At 38.7% G+C, this 24,682-nt stretch overlaps 1 protein-coding gene across 9 annotated transcripts in view; it reads left to right on the top strand.

Annotated features, from left to right (window-relative positions):
- The first annotated feature begins 252 nt into the window (after nt 1-252).
- sertad2b (SERTA domain containing 2b) overlaps nt 253-24,682 on the top strand; it is a 63,633-nt gene continuing 39,203 nt past the window's right edge. The window contains exons 1-3 of one of the 9 annotated variants that reach the window (XM_051651689.1): nt 253-366; nt 2,576-2,735; nt 9,213-9,282. The gene's annotated coding sequence lies outside the window, so the exon portion shown is untranslated. The other 8 variants (XM_051651687.1, XR_007892725.1, XR_007892726.1 and 5 more) reach the window with 8 other exon arrangements.

The following is a 24,682-nucleotide window of genomic DNA, read 5'->3' as shown; positions in this document are numbered from 1 at the left end:
TGTGTTCTTCAAATTATGTGTTGTGTTTTACTTTAAAACAATAATCAAATTATCACAATTTCAGACTGCCATCTACATTTTTTCCCCCCAAAGATAAGAAGTCTAGATGGGAAACATTCAGGTCTTTATAGCTGTCTGTAGTTCCTTTCCCCTGAACCTCAACTATTTTGTTCCAAAAATAACAGTTCACAGCTGCCAAATCAGGAGCACAGGAAACTGAGTATGCGCTGCAGTCATTATAATACAGTGAACCCCACTGTGAGGGTCCTTTGACGAACAAGACATACAACAAGGCAATATTTTAGGCCTCAGATGATTCCGATGTTACCCTGTGTCTTCTTCTGAGCTGAAAATAATCTTCAAAAGGTGCCTGCTTTAAAAGTATTTTATTGTGTAATGTATTGGATCAACATGGTAAATGAAGTCACAGACATTGAGAAAGAAAGAGAGAGGGAGGGAGGGAGGGAGAGGGGGGGGGGGGGATCTTACCCTGTGTAAGATCAAACCATGTTCTATAACTCAGCTGTTGTCATTTCGTAGAAAGATGAGCTCTGTCTCGAACCACCCTCCAAATCTAGTTCAATTCTATTTCTTCCCTCTGCTCTCTTTGCTGTGATATTTAGCTGTGTATTATATGGTTTACGCTGTAAAACAATTACTTTTAATGTGGTATGCATAACAATATATGTCTGCCATATATGTAATTAAGGCATGTTAAAAACAAATCTGATCTGCTGCTTCTAAACATATCTTTAAAGATATGTTTTGAGAATCATTATTGCAGGGGTCTTTAAACTTTTTGATGCCAAGGACCCTCAAATATAATGATCCCCTTGAGAGGGAACCACTTTCTAAAATATAAATGCAGCCTTGTATTGTCATGTATCTAGATCCATTTTAATAAAATAATAGCGATGAAAGCAGAATGAAACTTTAATGTCAAATTGTTTAAAAATCGTAACACTTATTAATATATTTTTTCTTAATTTTTTCCAATTACATTTTCTGTGGAATCCCAAAAAAACAATTGCAGCCCCCTGGGGGTCCTTATAGTCCCCAGTTTGGAGAAACAACAACAACAAAATCTGCATTATTGCATTACAGATTATTAAAGGTGTGATTTTATGAACAATGCATCCTCTACTGTAATAAATTGAACACAAAACTATATTTGGATAATAGTTTTATGCTATGATGCTGATGATTGTGTTATACAGTATATGAAATATCTATTTCTTCTCATTCTGGTCCAAAAGTATTTTTTAAATTGTTGCCTTACGTGTTTAAAACTAAGTACAAGTCTGCAGGCAGGCACCTTATGCATTGCCTACAGTATGAAGTGAGAGAAGAGAGTTCTCTCCTCAAAAATGCACTGATATTTTCTAACCACAAGATGGCAGTCTTTTGTCTTGTAATGTGCATTCTTTGTTTTAAGAAAAATTTGGGTGTGATTGCAAACCAGCAGGCATCGTTGATCATTGTTTATTTAACACAGAAGCAAAAAAAAAACATGTAATAATTATTCAAGGCAAAAAATTTTTTTTCCATTTTTGTTCTTCCTCTTGCTGGGTGATTTTGGATTATCATGCTTTTACTGTGGTTTATTATGAAGTTACTTCTCTCAAAAAGAATTAAAACATCATTACACTATCTTACCTGAAAACCTGAAATCTAATGTCAGACTCCAAGATTAACGACTGTTTGCACTTATTCCATCAGAACATGCACCATCAGCTCACACACACACACACGGTGTAGTGTAGATTTTCTTAGCCCTATGTCCCATTTAGTCAAACATTAGAGTCAACACTCAATATTCTCCTTGCTGATGAATTCAAAAACAACTGGAGAAAACATTGGGAGAAAAAAATCTCTCTCACTTTCTCTGCCACGCCAGACCTGCTTTTTCTTTTTTAGATAATGTCTATTTTCCGCAGTGGCAGGCTTTTCTGAACACTCCATTTCCTGTTATGCAGTAGAGATTGAAGTTGTAACAAAAAGATTGAGCCAAGCTGTCGGTGAGCATCTTGAAAAGCATACAGCCTTTTCTCTGTTCCACCACTTGGAGATTTCTGAGAACAAATGTCTGATACATGCACTTTTACAGTTCTCTAAAACTTACATTTGATACTTCAGGTAAAGTATTGCAGCGATACACTGGGTAGTATCTGGACAAACACATAGTTTTGCAAAGTGAAAGCTTTGCATAGGCGATCTGTTTCTAATGCAGATGTGTGACTTCTAAGCGGAATTTTGAGCTCACATTTTGCTCCATTTTACACTTCGTCGTGCTTTAGATAAACAACACATCACTACGCTGTGTGCAAGAAATAAGGCTATTTAAATAACATGTCGAACGGCAGCCTGTTCTGCATTTTTATTGGTTGATTCTGCGAGAAGAGGGCGGGGCATACAACTAAGATTCAGCCTAGACAGAGTGCGACCTGTCATTCAAATTCAATGATTCGACTTACAACGGTAACACACAGAGTCACCGAAAATAACCTACTCAGTAATTTTGGGGACGCTGAAGAAGTCTGACTCTCATATGTGCAATTGTTGACTTTTTCCTCAGGCTGATGAGGCACGGGACGTTCAAAAAGTGCCATGTGAGTTCATGTCGACAACCAAGGCATGCCGAATGCACTGATACAATGTAACGGATTCTAGAATCATTCCGCTGTGCTGGCAGTGATTGACACTTTTAACCGGACCGTTGAAGTCCTTCAAGAAGGGTGAGTGGACGTTTGCTGAAATATATACATAAGGGGCTGTTCAGACCGAACACGTTCTTGTGATAAAAAAAAAAAGAAAGAAAAAAGAAAAAAAGAAGAAAAAAAAAAGAAAAAAGCTGGACGGAGCGCCGCGAATGCAACAATACGCAGGTGTCTCGAGGCGTTGAAATTCTTTTTAACTTGACACGGCGTCTAAAAAACGTGGTGGTCCCGCGCGAGACGCGGCACAGTGGTCAAAGACGTCCGTCTAGTGGATGTTTACATAGCAAAACAGCGCGGACTGACACAAAAACGTGTTCGGTGTGAATGCCCCTTGATTCTTGTGCTTTGACAGGTCAGGCAAGCAAGCGTACCGACGTGCATGTTTTGGCCACAGTATTTACCTGTTTGCATTTCTAGCTACTACATCAACATAACTTGACACACTGTATGATCTCTAAACACTATCTGTCAGCGCATTGGCATTCTCTAGATGCAAAACAGTTAACATTTTAAACGAAGACAGCCACATGACATACTTATGTTCGCTGCGTGTTGATAATTTTCTGTAATCAACCCAGCAAAGCAATGTATGTTTGAGTTGGTATTATTATATAACTGTATTCTGAGCCTGTTGAGACTTGACGTGTCAAATATTCAGTGCTGCTGCAGTGCTCTCCCGTATGGCGTAGCCTACAGTACATGGCTTTTTGTACGGTATACAGTTCCCTGCTAGATTAGTAACAACTAACAGGCTAAGAGTTTTCTCAATTTAGCTCCCAGTTTCTTCCAGAGGTTTTATTTCTGGTGAATAAAATGGAAAAAACTCAGCTAACAATTGTTGGTTCTCAGAACGTTCTGGGAACCCAAGTTTATGGTTATTTAAAAAACGAAAAAGAACATTCCTAGAACGTCAGGAGTTCGTTCCTAAAAAATAACCAAATGGGAATTGTATGCTAAGGTTAGGGGAATGTTAATTCTATGTTTGCTGGGAAGACAATGCAAATACACAGCTTAGTTACAGTGCGAGTGAATGAAATAGACCATGATTATTGCAATAATTACCGAATGACTAGGCTATAGCCAAAAAATACTTGTTTACATGCATACACCTTTAACTGCAAAAGATAGACAGCACTGAGACAGACAGGTAGAAAGCATGCTTCAGTTTCCCACCAGTGCTTTATCAAATGGTTAAAGCAAGAGTTGGCAATGGCGGATTAGAGACACATCTAATTTGGTTGATAATCCAGATTAGGTTATGTGCTGTGTACAATTCTGTGTTCAGTCAGAGAACTCAGAGTTCAGACTCCTCACCTCATTAGAGGTCACTGTTGACCAATTAAACATTCCCCAGAAAGCCTGCTGTGTTGCTATAATATTTATGTAGTGAACTTTAAAAATCCGTTTTTACCCATCATTTGAATTTAATGACACAAAAAGTGCATGCCTCAAAATCACCCTCAAACTAGTTTCCCTTTCCCACAGAAAAAAGCATAACCTCAACTCAGAAATCTTATCTAAGTGTTTCATAGGGATTGTTTTAAAAAGGTTCTCAAAAAAGCTTTAAAAAGCAATTTTGCAGTTCAGATGTTTTGCTTATATCACAATACCATATAGGCATAGAGATATCATTCCCTTGTCAGTCAGGGATGGCAGTCCATGTGAGCTTAGGCCCAGGCTTTTTATTAAATAGATTTCCTATGGTCTACTTAAAGCCATAACATTACGGTGACATTTTCTACCAGTCTATAATGTTTTAATGTGCTATATGGGATCAGTGTTAGAGAATAGTTCAAATGCATTTGCATTGAATCCTGTGTAAATGAACTGCCAGAGCCAGGGGCAGTGACCAGCTTTTCATTGTGATGTGCAGGAAGCACATTCACTGTATTGTACTCTGAAGCATAAGGCACACTGATAACCTGGGTGTTTTTTGAATGCTGAACCTCCAGAGGGATGTGGCAAGACTCCCCTTAAGTTGTAACCTGTGGCCTGCACCGTGAACAGTCTTGTTTTGCTGTATTGTATTGCTATTATGTGTTACTAATATGATTTTAGCATAGCTTGATCAGCACCAGATATTTCTTGATTAGTTGATTATCCTGATTTTACAAGAGGTCAAAACATTTTTTTTTTAATTAGTACTTTGTCTTTGTACCTACTACCAATGGATACCAACTTCTCACTCTTTTTGTGTCAGTCATGCCCTTTTATTAAAAGTCAAAGGAGAGCTCTGAATTTTGATATTTAGACTTTTAGATATTTGATGAATATGCATAAAGTGAAATTGGTTGGTAGAACAAGATACAGATTATGCTCTAACCTGAGATCTGTGACAACTTCTAATGCCAGTACTAACTGGTTTTACAGTTTTCTAATTATACATTTAGAGGGTTAGTTTACCCAAAAATGAAAATTCAGTTTTCATTTACACACCCTTATGTCATTTCAAACCCATATTTCTTTCTTTCTTTGAAACAGAGGAACAATTTTAAAAGAATGTTGATGCTGCTTTTTTTTCCATACAATCAAAGTAAATGGGGACTCAAGCCTAATTTATACTTGCAGAACAGGCTTCTTTTAGTTCGCCTAAAAAAGATGATGAAATGCAGTAACTTTTTTGTTCTGCCAAGGTGTTCGTTTGGTAATATTTCTCCTGTTCGCGCACATCTCTGAAATTCTTGACCTAGGAGAACTTGGCTAATCGAAAAGTGTTGATGATTGGTTAAAACTAACCGTTTCCAGACAGGTCTCCTAAGCAACCAAATTGGCCCGGTTGCTAGGGAGGGTAGAGTCACATGGGGTAACCTCCTCATGGTCGCTATAATGTGGTTCTCGCTCTCAGTGGGGCACATGGTGAGTTGTGTGTGGATGCCGTGGAGAATAGCGTGAAGCCTCCACACGCGCTATGTCTCCACGGTAACGCGCTCAACAAGCCACATGATAAGATGCGCGGGTTGACAGTCTCAGACGCAGAGGCAACTGAGATTCGTCCTCTACCACCCGGATTGAGGCGAGTCACTACGCCACCACGAGGACTTAGCGCATTGGGAATTGGGCATTCTAAATTGGGGTTGGTTACCTACTATTATTTAAAATGGATAACTTTGCTCTCTATGTCTTTATACCACTTATGCCATTTTAAAATTTAAGTTTAAATCACTTAGATTTTAGCCTTCTGACATAAGACTTGATGCATCTGTTGTAAAACATAAGTACATTTTAATGTCAAGTGTATTTTAAAGTCTACGTAGGCAAATAACAACACTATAGAACTGTAACTGTACATAAATATTTAATGATTTTTCAGAGCTTTGTTTTTTAGGTATTTTAAGAAACATCGCAACAGATCCAGTGAAAATGTGTGCAGCAATGAAATGCGCAAGAAACGTACTGATGGTTGAGTGATTGTCATTTTTACAAGCCATTAAAAAAAACAAAAACAAAGCAAAATTCCAACAAACAGAGTGAAAAAAGACTAAAAGTAGCAAATATGTACTGTTCTTTTACTTGGAATGTAAATGTTATCGACACTGGTGATATGGTTACTGTCTCTTTAAGAAGATTGGGTTTGAGCGTATAATACAATATTTTTTTTTATTTTTATTTTTTTGGGGGGATCTTTTTCTCCCAATTTGGAATGCCCAATTCTCAATATGCTCTAAGTCCTCGTGGTGGCATAGTGACTCGCCTCAATGCTGGTGGCGGAGGACGAATCTCAGTTGCCTCAGCGTCTGAGACCGTCAATCCGCACATTTTATCACGCGGCTTGTTGAGCACATTACCGCGGAGATATAGCGCGTGTGGAGGCTTCACACCATCCACCGCGGCATCCACGCACAACTCAACACACGCCCCACCGATAGAGGGGACCACATTACAGCGATCACGAGGAGGTGACCCCGTGTGACTCTACCCTCCCTAGCAACCGGGCCAATTTGGTTGCTTAGGAGACCCGGTTGGAGTCACTCAGCACGCCCTGGTATTCGAACTAGCGAACTCCAGGGATGGTAGCCAGCATAATACAATATTAAAGGCACTCTGTGCAGTTTGTTGTGTTGATTTTAATCTTTTGCGAGCTGTCAAGTCCTCTTATTTTCGTATTGTGTCATTCGGTTGCATCTGTGTTGATTTACTTTGAGTATTCTTTTATTTTGTGACAATAAAGGATGTTGTTATTATCATTCTGCACAGCATGGAAAGAGGATTTCAGAGATTAACTGATGGAGATTGTGGGACTACAGTCAGTACTGAACTTGTGATGATCTGCTACCTGAAGCACGTTCATCCATTCAGCTAATAGTATCTGTTCTCGCTGGATCTTACGTAATCCTTCCCTCGTTGTCAAGTGAAGTGTCCGTGTGATGGCGTAACAGCCATTGTTTTGTCTGTCACAGCCTATTCTCTCATTTGTTTGGGTGCGAAACAATAAAATACAGTAGAGACTGCATCCACTTTAGAAAAATATGGAATGTAATTCTGATCCCTTATTTGCCAGATGACACGGACGGTTGTCAACTGTTATGCGACACATGACTGAAAGTTTATTAATCAACATGCAGACCCGCCTGCCCAATTTTTGAGCGGCCCACTGGGAATTTTCCCGGTCCTCCCGATTAGCCACTCTGCCCCTGCTTAAGGCAGTCCCTAACATTCTGCCTAACATCTTCTTTTGTGTTTCACAGAAGAAAGTCATATAGTTTTGGAACAACATGAGGGTGAGTAAATGACAACAGAATTGTCATTTTTGGGTGAACTATTCCTTGTTACTATATAAAGAAAATGCTAATATTGCTAATATTGGTTCAGGGGTTTAGAGTATTTACTCTCAAATTATATGCAGTCGCAGCAGCAGTGAAGGTCTCAGCAGGCCGGGAAGCTTTGTAGAGATCGGGTGTCTCTGGAACAGCAGCAATGCCAGAGTTAGCCGACTGTCTCTCTATAATACTCACAAACATATACTTATACACACTCACTCATAGAGAGAGGCCTCTCTCCTGCGGCCAGTTGTACTGCAGCATTAATATTTCATACACCCACCTTTAAAGGAGGAGGAGGCAAGAGAGACGGGGCCACGGAAAAGCATAGATGAGAGGGGATTCTCCATGGCTCAACAAAGCATGCTAAGCGTTTGCACACACCATGACAATGCAGTCCAAGCCCAAGTTCTTTCTTCATTTTATTTGCTCATATGTGACTGTTCTATCTGTGTGGATGTAATATAGTAAAGCTGTAATGTATCCATGCAACGTGACATGGAGATATTTAATGTTTTTGTGATTTTAGGGCTTCAGTGAAGATGTAGTGTTATAAATGAATAAAGACGCTCTGTCTGTTTCTCTGTCTCTCTTTCTGTTATACCATCAGTGGATAATGGTAACTCAAACCTGATGATCAATTTTCATTACACATAGTTTTTTTAATTTAAACATCATTTTAAGATGGTTATAGAGACTAAGGGTTGGTGTCAGTGTTTTGTCATCACATGAATCATAAACCAAGACATTATAATGCCAGAATTAGTCAAAGTCTTTGTAAGTTGTTAAACAGCATGCAGGGCTCGACAATAAAAACTATTTTTTCTGCCTGATTGGGCCAGATTTTTTCTTGCCCTGCCAGCATTTTCACCTCAAACATGATTTTGATTATTATTTAATTGACTGGTGATTAAATAAAAAACATATTTTTATAGCGATTAAATAAAAAACATGTTTTTAGCAATGTATTTTTAAAACAAAAGATATAATGTAACTTTATGACAGTTAAACAGTTTTGCCTTCAACTGTCAAAAAAGTCATTCTGACAAATCAGCTAGATAATGTTACCTTAGTGACATTTAAATTAGCACAGTTTGTAACAGCAATGTTCAATTTATCAGAGAAAACCAAATGTTTAAGTTTGCAAGACATAAAAACACATGTGCATGATCAACAAATGTAAGATGTACAGTAGTAAGATGCACCATAAGGCAAGTTCTGTTAACTGGTATAGACTCTTTCACTTGGTAATATTTTAGCAATAAATCATGTGGTTTACTACATTTTCAAGCCTCCATTTTTGGCGTGTGAGGTTTGCTTGGATACTTTCCTGTGTGTAAAGTAGAAAGCAGGGGAATTCTGATAACTAAGCATTCAGACACATTTCTGTTAGATATTCTTTAAGATGTCTGAAAAGACTGACATGCACATGCCTTAATATACTGTACCTGACAAGTGAAAGACTTAGTGCCACCCAGGATGAATTTAAAAAAATATTTTGCAGACTAAAGATTATTGATTTGAACCGAAATGTATTGATTACAGTACCTTGTTTATGGATCCATTATTCATTCATTCATTATCCGTTCATTATGAATAGAAACAAGTATATTGACATTAACTTCCCATATGCTGACTTATCTCCTTGTATTTTAGAGGCATTGTGTCATTTTTGTTTTCTCAGAGTGGCTCTCCTCTGGTCTCATTGTGCTGTGAATTGTTTGGTTTTGAATAATAGATGATGAGAAGAATCCAGGGGTGTGTCTGTCTCAGGATCTTATCAGAGAGTCAACAGGACATTGAGTACAGTAAGAGACATCAGTCCTGACCTCACACACACTGCACACTGATTTAGGACCAATGGTTACCAATCTGGAAACATTACTACAGCTTATTATGTTCTGCTGCCAACTGACCCTTCACTAAGACCCACTTTTAAAAATGTTACTGACAGGCAGGCCCTCAAGGAACCTGTGTGTGCAGAAAACTCAACAGATTTAATCAGAATTCTAATTCCAGTCGTTCTTAAAATTCTGCAATCCCCCACACCGAACATGTTTATTTATTATTATTAAATATTTTGGCTAATTTGATAATGCTTTCAGCTACCAATATGAGTGTAGTACTATCAGCTCAACACATGAACACATTTGTACGTTTACATCGATTCTATTATTCTTTATTTTCTATTAAATTAATACCTAAAAAATTAACCTCATGTCATTCCCCAGTCACTCTGGTGCCTGTGATTATTGATTGTGTTTACACCAGCTGATTAACTGCAGTGGGCTCATTGCACAGTATACACTGTGTGTTAACATCTGAGCCCCATGTTATTTTCAAAGATGCTGAACCGACGCTGATTTGGAGTAAATGTATGCCAGACCTGCACTACAGAGGCTTCAGTGAGGCACTGATTCGCAGGAATAAAGAGTGCATTCTCACATGTCTGGCCCTCTCGTCCAACCTCCTCATTATTTCTCTGGAGTGGAGCAAAGTCGACTCAACTCTTATTATAAAACTGTCTATTATCAGGCCGCATCGATCCAACTTCCATTCTCCCACCGCCAGAAATTTTTAATAACTATCTTTAACAGAAATGTGTCTTGGTGCATTAAGTTAACACAGAAACAGCAAAGCTGCCTTGTTGAAGCAAGTTTACTCTGGTAAGCATTGGTCTTTCGAAACATGTTTTGACAGAATTGCCATTTTCTTAAAGGATAAGTTCAACCAAAAAAAAAAAAAGTTAAGACTGTCATCATTTACTTATCCTTATTTCGTTCCAATCCTATATGACTCTCTTCTGAGGACCACAAAAGAAGATATTTTTAATAATGTACTGGTCACTCTTTTCTATGCAATTATAATGAATGGAAACTGGAGCTTTTATGCTTTAAAAGGGATACCACAGCTTTTTGTGAAGAACAGACAGAAATTTAAGTCGTTATTCATTGAAAATCTAGACATCTGCCCTAGCTTTCTTTTGCATGTTCATGAGAAAAGTGACAATGTCTGATTCATGAACAAATTTTTCTTTTGGATCTTTTCTGATCTGTTTAACTGAATGACTCAATGCATGCACTCACGTCAATAGTCTCTCGCGAACACGGGTGTGCTTCGCGTTGCGCAGCACACCCGGCTCGCGAGCTGTCTTGTGTTTCATGTCCGGAGCATGGTGTCTGGATCCTGACTTCCCTGTCTGGTTCAGTTTAGATCTGTGTCAGGATCCAGACACTCATGCTCCATGTTCTGTGTCTGTCTCTTGCACCGTGGACGTGCGTTGCGCTCGCTTTGTGCTGCGCGCCCGAGTCGTGAGCTGACATCACGTTGTGCTGAGGTTCGGTCACTTCAGTCTGAGATTTCGGGACTGGAATCACCCTCAGTCAAATTGGTTGTAGCAACAGTTACCTACTAAAACCAACAATTATTCATTCAAACAACTACGGAAGTACAACATGTCTGACACAGGAGAGGGGAAAGAGCCATACCTTTTTGGTACTTCTCACCAACCCTAGACTGGGGTAGGAAGTAATAACTGGGGGCTCGTCCATTGTCAATTCAATTGGATATACCCTGGGTGAGTCAGTAATTTTGTTTGTTTGGCTGTTTTCATTTGGTGTGGGAAGGTTAGGTTAGAAATGGAGTTTGCTCTAACTTCTTTTATTCAGAATCCTACTCTGAAATAGTTTGATAAGTGCATGAAAGATAATTTGCTAAAGATAGCAGACTTCTTTGGTGTTGTAGTGTCTGCTAATGCTACAAAGCAGGTGTTGAAGACTGAGTTGTACAGTAGACTGGTGAGCATGCAGATCTTGCCAGCTGAGGCAAAGGACAGTGGTGTTGAAGAGGTGGCTGCTGCAATGGTGGTGACCAATGCAAAGCCTTCCTCTGAGACAAATTCTCCTGCAGCTCAGTATGATCCAGTGTTGGCAGTCAGGTTAAAGGAACTTGAATGGCAGATAAAGAGGCAGGAGCATGAGAACCAGCCACTGCGGTTGTGGGAGATACAGCTCTTTCAGTCTCAAGCTCTAAGATTGCATAGTCTTAATAGGTATAACTCTGCTCCCTCTGTCTAGACTCATGCTGATCCTACACATGCTCCCATTTGTGTTTCCACCCCAGCAGTTGGTGATGCTGCATTTGATGCAAGTAAGCATATTCATTTGGTGCCTCTCTTCCGAGATGCTGAAGTAGATTCTTACTTCACTGCATTTGAACGTGTTGCCGGAACCATTAGGTGGCCCAAAGTTGGTAGGTAAAGCTCAAGAAGTGTGTTCTGCTTTGCCTTTTGAAGAGAGTCTGGATTATGATACTCTTAAAATTTCTGTGTTATAGGCTTATGAGTTTGTACCCGAAGCTTATAGACAGAAGTTTAGAGCCCACGTGAAAACTCCCAAACAAACCTTTGTGGAGTTTGCAAGTGAAAAGCAGACATCATTTGAAAAGTGGTGTATTTCAAGCAAAGTCAGTGATCATGCTTAACTATGTGAGTTAATTTTGTTGGAGGAATTTACAAATTGCCTACCAGACAATATTGTGGTTCATTTAAATGAACAAAAAGTTGAGTCTCTCTCTGAAGCTGCAGTGTTAGCTGATAAGTTTCATTTAACACACAAGACTGTTTTACCTGTGTCAGAGCCTCAGGAGGAAGAAGTCTGTTCAGTTGGGCCTTCAGGGAGTGACAATTTCTGTGTTTTCTCTGGACCCAAGCCGTGCCCAAATAGGAAACGCAAATATATCTCAAATCACAAAGTTGACAAGCGTGTCTGCTTCTATTGTCTTGAGCCTGATCAATTTATAGCTGATTGTGAGGCTTGGAACGAGAAACTTTCTGCCCAAACTAGGTGTATTGCAACTGTTCTTTTCTTCACCCTGTGACAGTTTCTCCCTTACACTCACCTCGGTCCTCCTACAAACCATTCATGATTTTGGGTAATGACTTAACAGGAAGTAAAGTCTTTCCCCAACCTGGTTATTCACCCAGTGATGTTGAGGAGTGTAATATGCTTGGTGCAAAGGCTTATGCTTCCCACTCCAGAGCAGGTAGGGTTCATCCTGGTGGTTAAAGTGTTGGTCTGTGGACAAAAGTTTGAATTAGAAAAGGTGCCTTTTACTGTCCATGCTGCATTGTGATTTTTGTCAAGCCGTAGTTTGACATTTACGGATGGGGGTGTTACGTCCAGTGAAGTATTGTTGTATATACGTGTTGCTGTGTTGTTCTCTCTCTCTCTCTCTCTCTCTCTCTCTCTCTCTCTCTCTCTCTCTCTCTCTCTCCTGTCTTCACTTTTCACAGATTGGACCAGTCAGGATTAATCTCCACCTGTTATTGGTGTGGCCCAAGAGACAGAAGTATAAAAGAGACCACCACATCTACGGGGGGAGCTCTGTTGAACTCCCAATTTCCTGTTGTTTCCATTGCTGTTAAACCTTGTTGTGCTAAAAATGTTTGTTGTAGTGTGTTGTTGTTTGCTTGATTGCTTGTTGCTTGCCTGTTGTTGTGACTGTTAAATATAACGTTGTTTGTGTTGATAGTTGATCAACCTTATTTCATTTTGTACATATTTTTATAAATATTGTAAATAGCAAATTCACCTGTGGGAAACTGTAGGTGGTGGGTGCCAGTTTCTTTTGTATATATCCTTTTTCTCTTGTTTAGTGTTAGTCAGAGAGTAAGAGTGTTTATTGTATTTTATTTCTCTTTTTACTTTTTTAGTTTATTCAGTTTTTTGTCAGGAGTTAGTGGGGTTTTGGTTTGTTGTTTTGGCTTATGCTCACCTCTGAAGTTGTTGAGACTTCCATTTTCTGTTTTGGATTAAATAAAAGTTTTGTTTCATTTTCAAAGTTGACCGATTCTTGATTGCTGAGACAGGAGAAAGGAAATCCCATACCTTTTTGGTACTCCTCCCCAACCCTAGACTGGGGCAGGACGTAACACCTTATTGTCTTGGCGATGTGTGCTCATGCCATTCGGGTGTTTTGTTGTCTTGTGAGAGCACGTGGCTTTGTTTTGTTTCAGCATTGAGTGTCTCTCTGTCTTAGGTCATACCTTGCCTCTTTGTTTGCTTATTATTAGTTCAGTTGCCTCACCTGTACCCTGTTAACCCGTTTGATTTCTCTCCCTATTTCAGCCTCCTTGTGTGTGCTGTCCAGTGCCAGTTCGTCTTGTGTACCTAGTCGGTCTTGTGTGTTCAGTCTGTCGGTCTTGTATATTCAGTCTGTCGGTCTTGTATATTCCCTGTTGGTCCTGTTTCCCCTACCTGGTTCCTGTTTCGGTCCGGTCAGTCCTGTTTCCTTCTGCCCCAGCCTGGATAACCCTTTTTCCCCTTCAGGGTAGTTTGTTTGTTTTTCCCTGTTGTGGGATTTTGGTTTGTTTTTTAATTTATTTTGTTTTAATAAATTCCCTGTTTATTTTCACTCTGTGTTTGGTTCCTGAGCCTCATTATTCTCTGCTAATCTTAACACATACATGTTTGGAACAACATGAGGTTGAATAAATGATAGAATTTTCATTTTGGGGTAAACTGTGCCTTTCATTTTGGTCTGTTTCTCACACAAAGCTACCATATGGCTTCAGAAGTTTTGGAATATAGTGCAAAAGTTGTGTGTACCACTTATGCTGCTTTTGTGCTTTTTTATTATTATTATTATTAATTTATTTTAATTATGAAAGCTTCCAGATTTACAAGTACATTTTTCAAAATTTCACCTTTTTGTTCTGTGGAAAAAAGAAGGTCATACTGGTTTGGGACAACATGAGGGTGAATAATAAAACATAATTTTCATGGCTCACCTATTAATTTGATTAAGTACAGTCACACTTATTAATATAACTGCTGCTTCTACATTTACATAAGAGTCAAAATTTAAACTGACATTTATCGAGAGATTCCTTAGGGAGAAACATATGTTTATTTGTCCTCGTGTGTGTGTGTGTGTGTGTGTGTGGTCAGTGTTGAGGTGTGAACCATCAGGGACATCTAGCACTAATAGCACAGCAGCTGTCTCAGAAAGAGGCAGGCCATTCAGACGCCTTCCCTGTTTCATTAAACAGATGCTCGACATCTAATCCGACTTGTTCACATAGCGTGTTATGGTCAAAATCATGGCTGAGTGTGAGAAACGGCTGTGGGCTCCCTTGCCATGAGATTCACGCCCTCTTGCTTGGATTGGGTGAGTTATCTGTGTAATGGTGTTTGATTGACAGCGCTCCTCACAATTGTCAGTTGGTTGTTTTGAAATTGAGCACCTTAAAGCTCTGTTAGGAGAGACATATTGTATTTCTGTTTAATCCTGCTCATATCCAACATAAATAAAGTCTGGGTGTAAGAGACAGACAGCTACTTATTGTCCTGCTGAAGTTCAACATACCGTCTGTTCAGATGGAGCCACTCTCCACCCTCCCTTTATGTCTGTCTATCAGTGTTTTCTAAACCTGTTTGTGTTTAGCCCTATACAGTGGCCCTAAATACTTTTTGGACACTTAAAATGTTCGAATGCTTTTAGCTTTACCGAAGTAAAAAAAAAAAAAAACACTTTTAAAGCAAAACATTTCACAATATATACAGTTGAAGTCAGAAGTTTACATATACCTTAGCCAAATACATTTAAACTCAGTTTTCACAATTCCTGACATTTAATTGTGGAAAACATTCCCTGTCTTAGGTCAGTTAGGATCACTACTTTATTTTAAGAATGTGAAATGTCAGAATAATTGTAGAGAGAAGGATTTATTTCAGCTTTTATTTCTTTCATCATATTCCCAGTGGGTCAGAAGTTTACATACACGTTGTTAGTATTTGGTAGCATTGCCTTTAAATTGTTTAACTTGGGTCAAACGTTTTGGGTAGCTTTCCACAAGCTTCTCAAAATAAGTTGCTGGAATGTTGGCCCATTCCTCCAGACAGAACTGGTGTAACTGAGTCAGGTTTGTAGGCCTCCTTGCTCGCACACGCTTTTTCAATTCTGCCCACACATTTTATGTCGGATTGAGGTCAGGGCTTTGTGATGGCCACTCCAATACCTTGACTTTGTTGTCCTTTAGCCATTTTGCCACAACTTTGGACGTATGCTTGGGGTCATTGTCCATTTGGAAGACCCATTTGCGACCGAGCTTTAACTTCCTGGCTGATGTCTTGATGTTGCTTCAATATATCCACATAATTTTCCTTCATCATGATGCCATCTATTTTGTGAAGTGCACCAGTCCCTCCTGCAGCAAAGCACCCCCACAACATGATGCTGCCACCCCCATGCTTCACGGCTGGGATGGTGTTCTTTGGCTTGCAAGCCTCACCTTTTTTCCTCCACGATGTTCATTATGGCCAAACATGTTTCATTGTTTCATTAGACCAGAGGACATTTCTCCAAAAAGTAAGATCTTTGTCCCCATGTGCACTTGCAAACTGTAGTCTGGCTTTTTTATGGCAGTTTTGGAGCAGTGGCTTCTTCCTTGCTGAGCAGCCTTTCAGGTTATGTCGATATAGGACTCATTTTACTGTGGATATAGATACTTGTCTACCCGTTTCCTCCAGCATCTTCACAAGGTCCTTTGCTGTTGTTCTGGGATTGATTTGCACTTTTTGCACCAAACTACGTTCATCTCTAGGAGACAGAATGCGTCTCCTTTCTGACCAGTATGATGGCTGCGTGGTCCCATGGTGTATATACTTGCGTACTATTGTTTGTACAGATGAACGTGGTACTTTCAGGCATTTGGAAATTGCTCCCAAGGATGAACCAGACTTGTGGAGGTCCACAATTTTTTTTCTGAGGTCTTGGCTGATTTCTTTTGATTTTCCCATGATGTCAAGCAAAGAGGCACTGAGTTTGAAGGTTGGCCTTAAAATACATCCACAGGTACACCTCCAATTCAGTACACAAACTATCAGAAGCTAATTGCCTAAAGGCTTGACAACATTTTCTGGAATTTTCCAAGCTGCTTAAAGACACAGTTAACTTAGTGTATGTAAACTTCTGACCCACTGGAATTGTGATATAGTCAATTAAAAGTGAAATAATCTGTCTGTAAACAATTGTTGGATAAATTGCTTGTGTCCTGCACAAAGTAGATGTCCTAAACGACTTGCCAAAACTATAGTTTGCTAATATGAAATCTGTGGAGTGGTTAAAAAATGAGTTTTAACGACTTCAACCTAAGTGTATGTAAACTTCTGACTTCAACTGTATTTGTTAGGATTCAACTATAAAAATGATATATTGTTAAAAATTAAGTAAAAAAGATTTGGACTTGTCCATATTAAATGCGTTGAACCACACTTGTGGTTACTCAAGGTCTGTGAACTTGAAGGGATCTGAATTCATACAGCACATGCACTAAAATGAGACTAGTTGGGCTAACACTTTATGATAAGGTTCCATTTGTCAACCAGGGTTGGGAGGGTTACTTTTTAAATGTATTCCACTACAGATTACAGAATACATGCTGTAAAATGTCATTTGTAACATTCCGTTAGATTGCTCAAAGTCAGTAACGTATTCTAAATACTTTGGATTACTTCTTCAGCACTGGTAGATTTTTTCGCTTGTTTTGGCTATAAAAACTGCCAGTACAATAAGACAAAATACACATGTTAAAAATACATTCTCTGAAAAACATAAATATCTTATGCAGTGTTTTTTCTAAAACAAAATAAATCAAATTGATCTTGTTTTAAGGAATTTTTGATATTTTTACAGGAAAACAATACAAAAATTATTATCAAGAATACGATTTTTGCCCTAATATCAAAGGTCTTACTAGAAAAAAAGAAATTATGATCCAACATGAATTTTCTTGATAAAAAATATGATCGTGCCTGGTAACGTGCATGTAAAATGGCTAGAAATAGCATTTTAGCTTAACGTAAAGCTGACAATTTACACAAGGTTTATTTCTATTTCTTCTGCTCCAAACTTACTTCAAACTTACTTCTCTGTCTGCTCGTATGAATGTAACACATCATAAGAAAGTGTTTCACCGCTGTTCAAATGCACTTTGGATCGCATAATTTATATGTATACATTTTTCCATCTGAAAGGACTAAATATTAAATGAAACAAATGACAATAAAATGCAAAGTAATCTCTTCAGTAATCAAAATACTTTTTGAATGTAACTGTATTCTAATTACCAATGATTTAAACTGTAACTGTAGTGGAATACAGTTGCTTATATTTTGTATTTTAAATATGTAATCCCATTACATGTATTTCGTTACTCCTCAATCCTATTGTCAACATTAGTTTACAAAATGATTTAACATAAATTACCAATGAACAATACTTTTATAGCATTTACTGTATCAATCTTGGTTAATGTTAATTTCAGCATTCACAAATACATTTTTAAAATCAAAAGTTGTATTTGTTAACATTAGTTAATGCACTATAAACTAACAATGAACAATGAAAAGTGACGTTAGTATCCAATGCAATGACATTCAGACATCATAAAGTGTGACTTAAGTTTCCAAAAAGTGTTCAAATACTTTTGGAGGGCACCATGCCTCTCTGTCCTTGCATCATACCTGACTAGCAGACAAGCAGTATGTCTGCCTTAGTGAGAGCAACAAACATTAATGTTTCAACACAAACATGTTTCAACCCAATGTTATATTTACCATGTCAGTTAGAATAATGTCTTGTCTTACTGCTCTCAGTGTTTACATTTAGCCCGGGCCAAAGCATTTGCTGAATATATGTGATTTTTATAACCATCATTGAGACTTGGTCTGTATAATAGTGCATATCTTCTTTAGCCTCAAATTGAATGTTCAGTCATTCTTTCCAAACGTTTTTAAACAGATTAGACTAGGTACAGTGTGTTGTTTACCTTATTATGACCCTCAGCAAGTGAAACACAAGGAAAATAGGGGTAGGAATCAGCAGGAACCTGGTGGTACAATAGTAAATTGATATCTGGGTCGCAATACAATAATATTGCATTTTTTTTATTTTTATTATGTTTAGACTTTTGCAATTCAAAACTGATATTGCAATCTTTCACTCAACTGTTTCTCATTCAACTTTGAGATTTTGGTGATTTACGCAACCAGTGCTGAACTTCCTACTTTACTTCATAGTAGATCCATAGAAGTAGAGGAAGAGCCAACACACTCTTACGCCGAAAACGTAAGTATTCGTACGATTTCTCGAAATTTGGTTAATTCGTATGTTATCAGACGACTTCTCTCGTATGAATTCAAATGACTTTCACTACAGCCGATCATGTCGTGCGACGTCATTTCTGCTGTAAACTATTTCTTACTACTGTCGCACACAACTTCTTCCCATCATGTTTACACACTCTACTGATTGGTTAGGTTTTAGGGAATTAGCGTACTTTGGTTTCAGCATGTGTATTCGAATTCTTAGCTCGTTTTGAGTTTGCATTTCAGCCAAATGGAAATAATTGAGTGTTTGTTGACCCTATGGTGCAGTATGTTTCATTTTCGTTGCTCAAAAGTGCTCCAGAGCTGGCACTTGGATGCAATGTTTTGTGGGGCACTTGTATGTTTAGGGGGGCAAATTGATTGTTACACTGTCAATCCGGGAGGCAGAGTGCCCCTTGATTGTTTTGCTGTTAGGTAGGGCGGGGGCATCAGAAGTTTCTTGGGGGCTTGAGGCAAACTTATGTAAACAGATTAGAGCAGGGAAAGTGTGTTGTTTACCTTAGAAATGATCCACAACAAGTGGAATGCAAGGAAATCATCCTGACTTTGTTATGGAGATAGCATGATATGCCTGGTTCCACTTTTGGTTTTGCTTAGTTATTTGTTTGTTTCAGCAGAAGTTGTTTACTGTTTCTACTACTGTTCTGGCTAGACTTGTAATCATTGCTACTGCAGAATATATATTTTGACAAGTGAATGTGGACAAGGGACTTTGTGCGTGTATGTGAGGACGGTGAGTGGGTAGGAGAGGTGAGGGTACGAGCAGGGGCAGACTGGCCATAGGGATAACTGGGACTTTTCCCGGTGGACCGGCCATGAAACGGGGCCGAACGGGTGGCGATAAGTTGAAACAGGCTGCCACATTATGCTGGATGGGCTGCGATTGGCTGAAGAGGGCCGCAAAACGGCACCACGATATGCTGAAAAGGACAGCGACAACCCCCCCCCCCCGGTTTCTCTTCCCAGTCTGCCACTGGGTATGAGGACAGAAGGGGTGTGTGTGTGAGACAGAGCAGGGGCAGAGTGTACGGTTCGTAATGTGGTAGTAGTGCTGCTGGAGAGGATGGGAGGCAATGGAAAGGGTTGGTGGGGAGGGATGTGCTATTGTTTTGTTCTCTGTTGCTGAGCAATGAGTACTAAAGCATTGGAAACAGCTGTGATGGCCAAAGCTTTTCTCTTTCACTCTGCTGGAGAAGCCCTGAGGCACATGCACAGATACAGCCAAGCGTGTGTGTGTGTGTTTGTGTGCGTTGCGCATGTCTCTGTACCAGGGAGAGGGAGAAAGGGAAAAGGAGGCTGATAGTAACTGAATGAGGCATTAGTGCTTTTAAGAAAGTCATGTAATCACTGTAAGTGAGTGTAATTAGTATAAAGAGAAAGTGACTGCTGAAGCAAATTAGTTTAGTTTAGTTTAGTTCAGACGTCTCTGTGTTGAAGAGGATGCTGGGAAATATAGTCATAGCAAATGTTTGAGGGTAGCGATAGACAGACATATAGGCCAGGCCTATTAATCAGCCATTATTTGGCCATTTTAAAGGTGCAGTATGTAAGATTCAGAAACCCTTGTTATTAATGACACCTGTGGTCATTAAGTGAACCACAGCCAGCTACCTGTTGCTCGTGCTCGCGCTCGTGCACGCACTCCATAGGGACGCGAGCAAGCAAGCGAGCATCGAACAAAACAATGACATAACGTACAGAGAGACAACGTGATTCACTGGCATCATGCTGACAGATGAGGTAGCATAATTAAAATTACACAGTTATGATTGTTTTACTACAAACTTTGAGACTGTATATAATATTTGACTCTCCAGTGCTGGAACAGGGCTAAAACAAAGTGTGGATATAGATCTGAATATGTGAGACTGTAGTTTGAAGTAATCACTTTTCTTTGCATGATACATTGACTGCATTTATACCATAGCCTATGTCGGTGTTAGCTAGCTAGCCAGCTTTATCAATAGCTGTTAGCTAAATTTGGTGGATGATGACAGTAGCTGTTTATAAAATAGACTGTACATTATAAATATGTTGACACATAATTTTGATATATTGATGCGCTGTTGTTTTATAATAATAGAATGTATATATTTTCTGTATAACCAAGTTACGTTACACTAATGAATGCGTCTTTTTGCATTATCTTGAACATTGTCTAGCATCAGAGGTGGGTAGTAACGTGCTACATTTACTCAGTTACATTTATTTGAGTAACTTTGTGGAGAAAAAAATTACTTTTAGAATTACTTCTTACTCTCACTTAAGTAAATTTCTAATTAAATTTTTTTACTTCTTTACAATGGGCGGCGTTCCTATCGTTACATTACTGGGTTTAATTGTAATTAATGCGTAATTTATTGAGAGATTATTGAATGGGATTTTTACGAGAGTTCACACATAGGCAGGTGCTGCTGTCACAGACTGTCACTCAAATCATCAGTGCTACAGCATCAAACTCTTCAAAGTGAAACACTTTCTTTGCTCCGCACAGTGAAAAAAAGAATAGTTTCATAATGCAATGCCTTCATTTAATACCAAGACAAGTGGATATTTCAAGATTAAAATCACAGCTCCAATTTAAAGCAGCACACTGAGGTAAGTTTTGGCTCTAATCCTAACACGGGCTTTTCTGTGTAAATGTGATGGTAATTTTCAGGGTGATTCTGTAACTGGGCTCTTATGACATCAGTTTTTAAGTGTACATTTTTAAATCAGTGCAGCAATATATCAGTGCGCTTTGTCCCGCATTTACCCCTTGCCCTCGCGAGGGTACTGGAAAAAATTCAGACAATCCGACAAAATGGCAGACACTCGAAATAGTGCACTATATAGTGGATAGGGGGCAGTTTCAGACACAGCAAGTGTTCCAGGACCGGGGTTTGTGCCCTACACAGGCTGAGTACTCTGCATTTAGAGAGTGGTGGTACTGCTGTACAGAACTAATGATCGAAATACTTTTGACACTGAAAACTGTAACTACACTGAAATAAGAATCCACACAGGACTTTAAAAGCTATGAAATAGCAAAAGAAGGTTTATATTTCAGGTCCTTGTAGGACATTTTCACATTTTCACTGTAATAATTACTAGAAATGTTTCCAAACCTCTCTTATTGACAAATTCATCCAGATCTGACAAGAGCCCTTAAAGATATAGTTATCCCAAACATTTAAATTCTCATTATTTAATCACCCTCATGCCACCCCAGATGTGTGTGACTTTCTTTCATCTGCTGAACTCAAATGAAGAGTTTTAGAAGAATTTCTCAGCTCTGTAGGTCCATACAATGCAAGGGAATGGGTGGCAACATTTTAAAGCTAAACAAAATCACACAAGTCAGCATAAAAGTAATCCATAAGACTCCAGTGGTTAAATCAATATCTTCAGAAGTGATGTGATAGGTGTGGATGAGAAACAGATCACCTTCACATTCTTCTTCTTGTGTTTTTGGTGATTCACATTCTCTGCATATCGCCCCCTGCTATCTAGCAAAAAATTACAAATATTGATCTGTTTCTCACCAACCCCTTTCATATCACTTCTGAATACATGGATTTAACCACTGGAGTCTTATGGATTACTTTTATGCTGTCTTTATGTGCTTTTTGGAGCATCAAAATTTTGGCCTACAGAGCTAAAATATTCTTCTAAAAACCTTAATTTGTGTTCTGCAGAAGAAAGGAAGACATACACATCTGGGATGGCACGAGGGTGAGTAAATGATGAGAGAATTTTCATTTTTGGGTGAACTATCCCTTTAAAGTTATAGCTCAGCCATAATTTCCTACCCTCATGTTGTTCCAAACCAGTGTGCCACTTTGCATTATGTAGAACACAAAATATGTTAGACAGAATGGTAGGGACTGACAGTCTCGGTCACCATTCACTTTCAAAATATGGAGAAAAAAAAAATTAACTGAAATAAATAGTGACTCAGACAAACATTCTGTCTAATATCTACTTCATGTTGCATGGAAGAAAGAAAGTCATACAGGTTTGGAACAACGTGATGGTGAATGATGACAGAATTCCCATTAATAATAATTCTGTAATACATGTTAAATATGTATTATGTAATGGAAATTAGGGGAGTTAATGTCTATTATGTCATTTGTGAAAGTAACGACTTACTCACTACTTGAGTACTCTTTTAATTGGATACTTTCTTACTCAAGTAATTATTTATGTTAGTACTTTTACTTCTAATTGAGTAATTATTTTTTTGAAGTAATTGTACTTTTACTTGAGTACAGTTTTTGGCTACTCTACCCACCTCTGTCTAGCATTCATTTCATGTGTTATTGTAGTTTAGCAAAAATTACACAGATCAATCCTTATGGCACTATATTTCACATGCTTTGCAGTTATGTAAGCTTACTTATCCAATAAGAAGAACGCCAATTCAGGGTCAGTTTTGATCCCCAAAACCGAACGAAGGTCCCTCAAGGAATCAAATTCCCTGCCGATGTTCACTCTAGTTTTCGCTCGACCATGATCACCTTCCCGCTTAGCCAGACGGGATTCAGTAGATACTTTTTTTTTTTTTTTTTCGCTTACTCAGAGTTTGTGTAGGAGCCAGTGATGTGCTGGGAGCCGGATGTTTGCTGGATTCAATCTCTAAGATAACATTACCTAGTGTTGCAGTTTGTTGTCGCTGTTGAATAGCAGAAGAGAAGCTATTACTGTCTGAGGTAAGGCTCTTGGGAGCGCGCATAAACATCACGTCGTTTGGATTTTCCCAGCAAAAGCGACCCCCTCCCTTTGCATGAAAATCAGTCTGCAGGCTTTAATAGGCAATCTAGAAAGTCCGGGAAGGGCTCATTTTTTAAGTTGCGTTACAAGCCATTCACACATTGGCAAAAAAAGGGTGAATATTACATGAAAATTGTTACATATTGCACTTTTAAGATGACCAAATTAATGGCTCAACCAAAGTATGAAGTATTAGTCCACTTGACTAATAAACAGAAGTTGTGATAATGTCAGTCCTAAAGTCTACTGACAACCTTGTCAATGGAAAGTGCATATTTTCTGTTTTGAAATGTAAAATGTCAAAATATATTGAATGGGCAGATTCAATTCATATCAAACTTCATTGGCAAGAGAAACTTAAGTGTACATTGCCAATGCATTATTAGACAGTATACATACAGATATAAACCATATCGAATGCTAAAGTTTAATTTGCTGAAGTTTAAAATCTCAAAACTATTATTTTCTCTGGCTACTTTGACACCGGTTCGGTTGAAAGTGAGTGCCTGTATTTCTCACACACCTGGTTCACCACTTGCGCTGTGAAGTCTTCATTCTCTGTACAGTAAATCCGCTCCCGTGTTTATTATGCCCAGGTCATGTGTTGTGCATAATGAATAAGCATGCACTGCTCCACACCACTAGATTCTGTGCTAGGATGTGCTGTCGAATCAAGCGTGCACCTCCTGAAAATTTATATATGCCAATTTTAGCCACAGAAAGTGGGGAAAAACATTAGTGAAGTTTTGCTCATTGTACAGAAGTGCCTGAGTTTGTTCTTGGCAGGCAGCAGATGCCCTAACCCCGCCCCCACCCTAATCAGAGCCAGTAAGGCTGAGTAGCCTGCCAGAAACAACTCGAGACATGTTTCTTCCATTGTGTGAAGTTTCAGGAAGTAAAAAACAAACACTGCGTTAATTGCGTTATTTTTTTTTAACGTGTTAAAAAAATATTAATCGCAGAAATTCACGTTAAATTTCCCTGCCCTAATAATTAAAATATTATATATACACTGAACAAAATTATAAACGCAACACTTTTGTTTTTGCCCCCATTTTTCATGAGCTGAACTCAAAGATCTAAGACTTTTTCTATGTACACAAAAGGCCTATTTCTCTCAAATATTGTTCACAAATCTGTCTAAATCTGTGTTAGTGAGTACTTCTCCTTTGCCGAGATACTCCATCCACCTCACAAGTGTGGCAAATCAAGATGCTGATTAGACAGCATGATTATTGCACAGGTGTGCCTTAGGCTGGCCACAATAAAAGGCCACTCTAAA

The sequence above is a fragment of the Myxocyprinus asiaticus genome, chromosome 23, assembly GCF_019703515.2.
Source record: "Myxocyprinus asiaticus isolate MX2 ecotype Aquarium Trade chromosome 23, UBuf_Myxa_2, whole genome shotgun sequence".
NCBI lineage: Eukaryota > Metazoa > Chordata > Actinopteri > Cypriniformes > Catostomidae > Myxocyprinus > Myxocyprinus asiaticus.
Note: the sequence above shows the minus strand (reverse complement) of the source record. Positions and strands in the feature narration are given on the sequence as shown.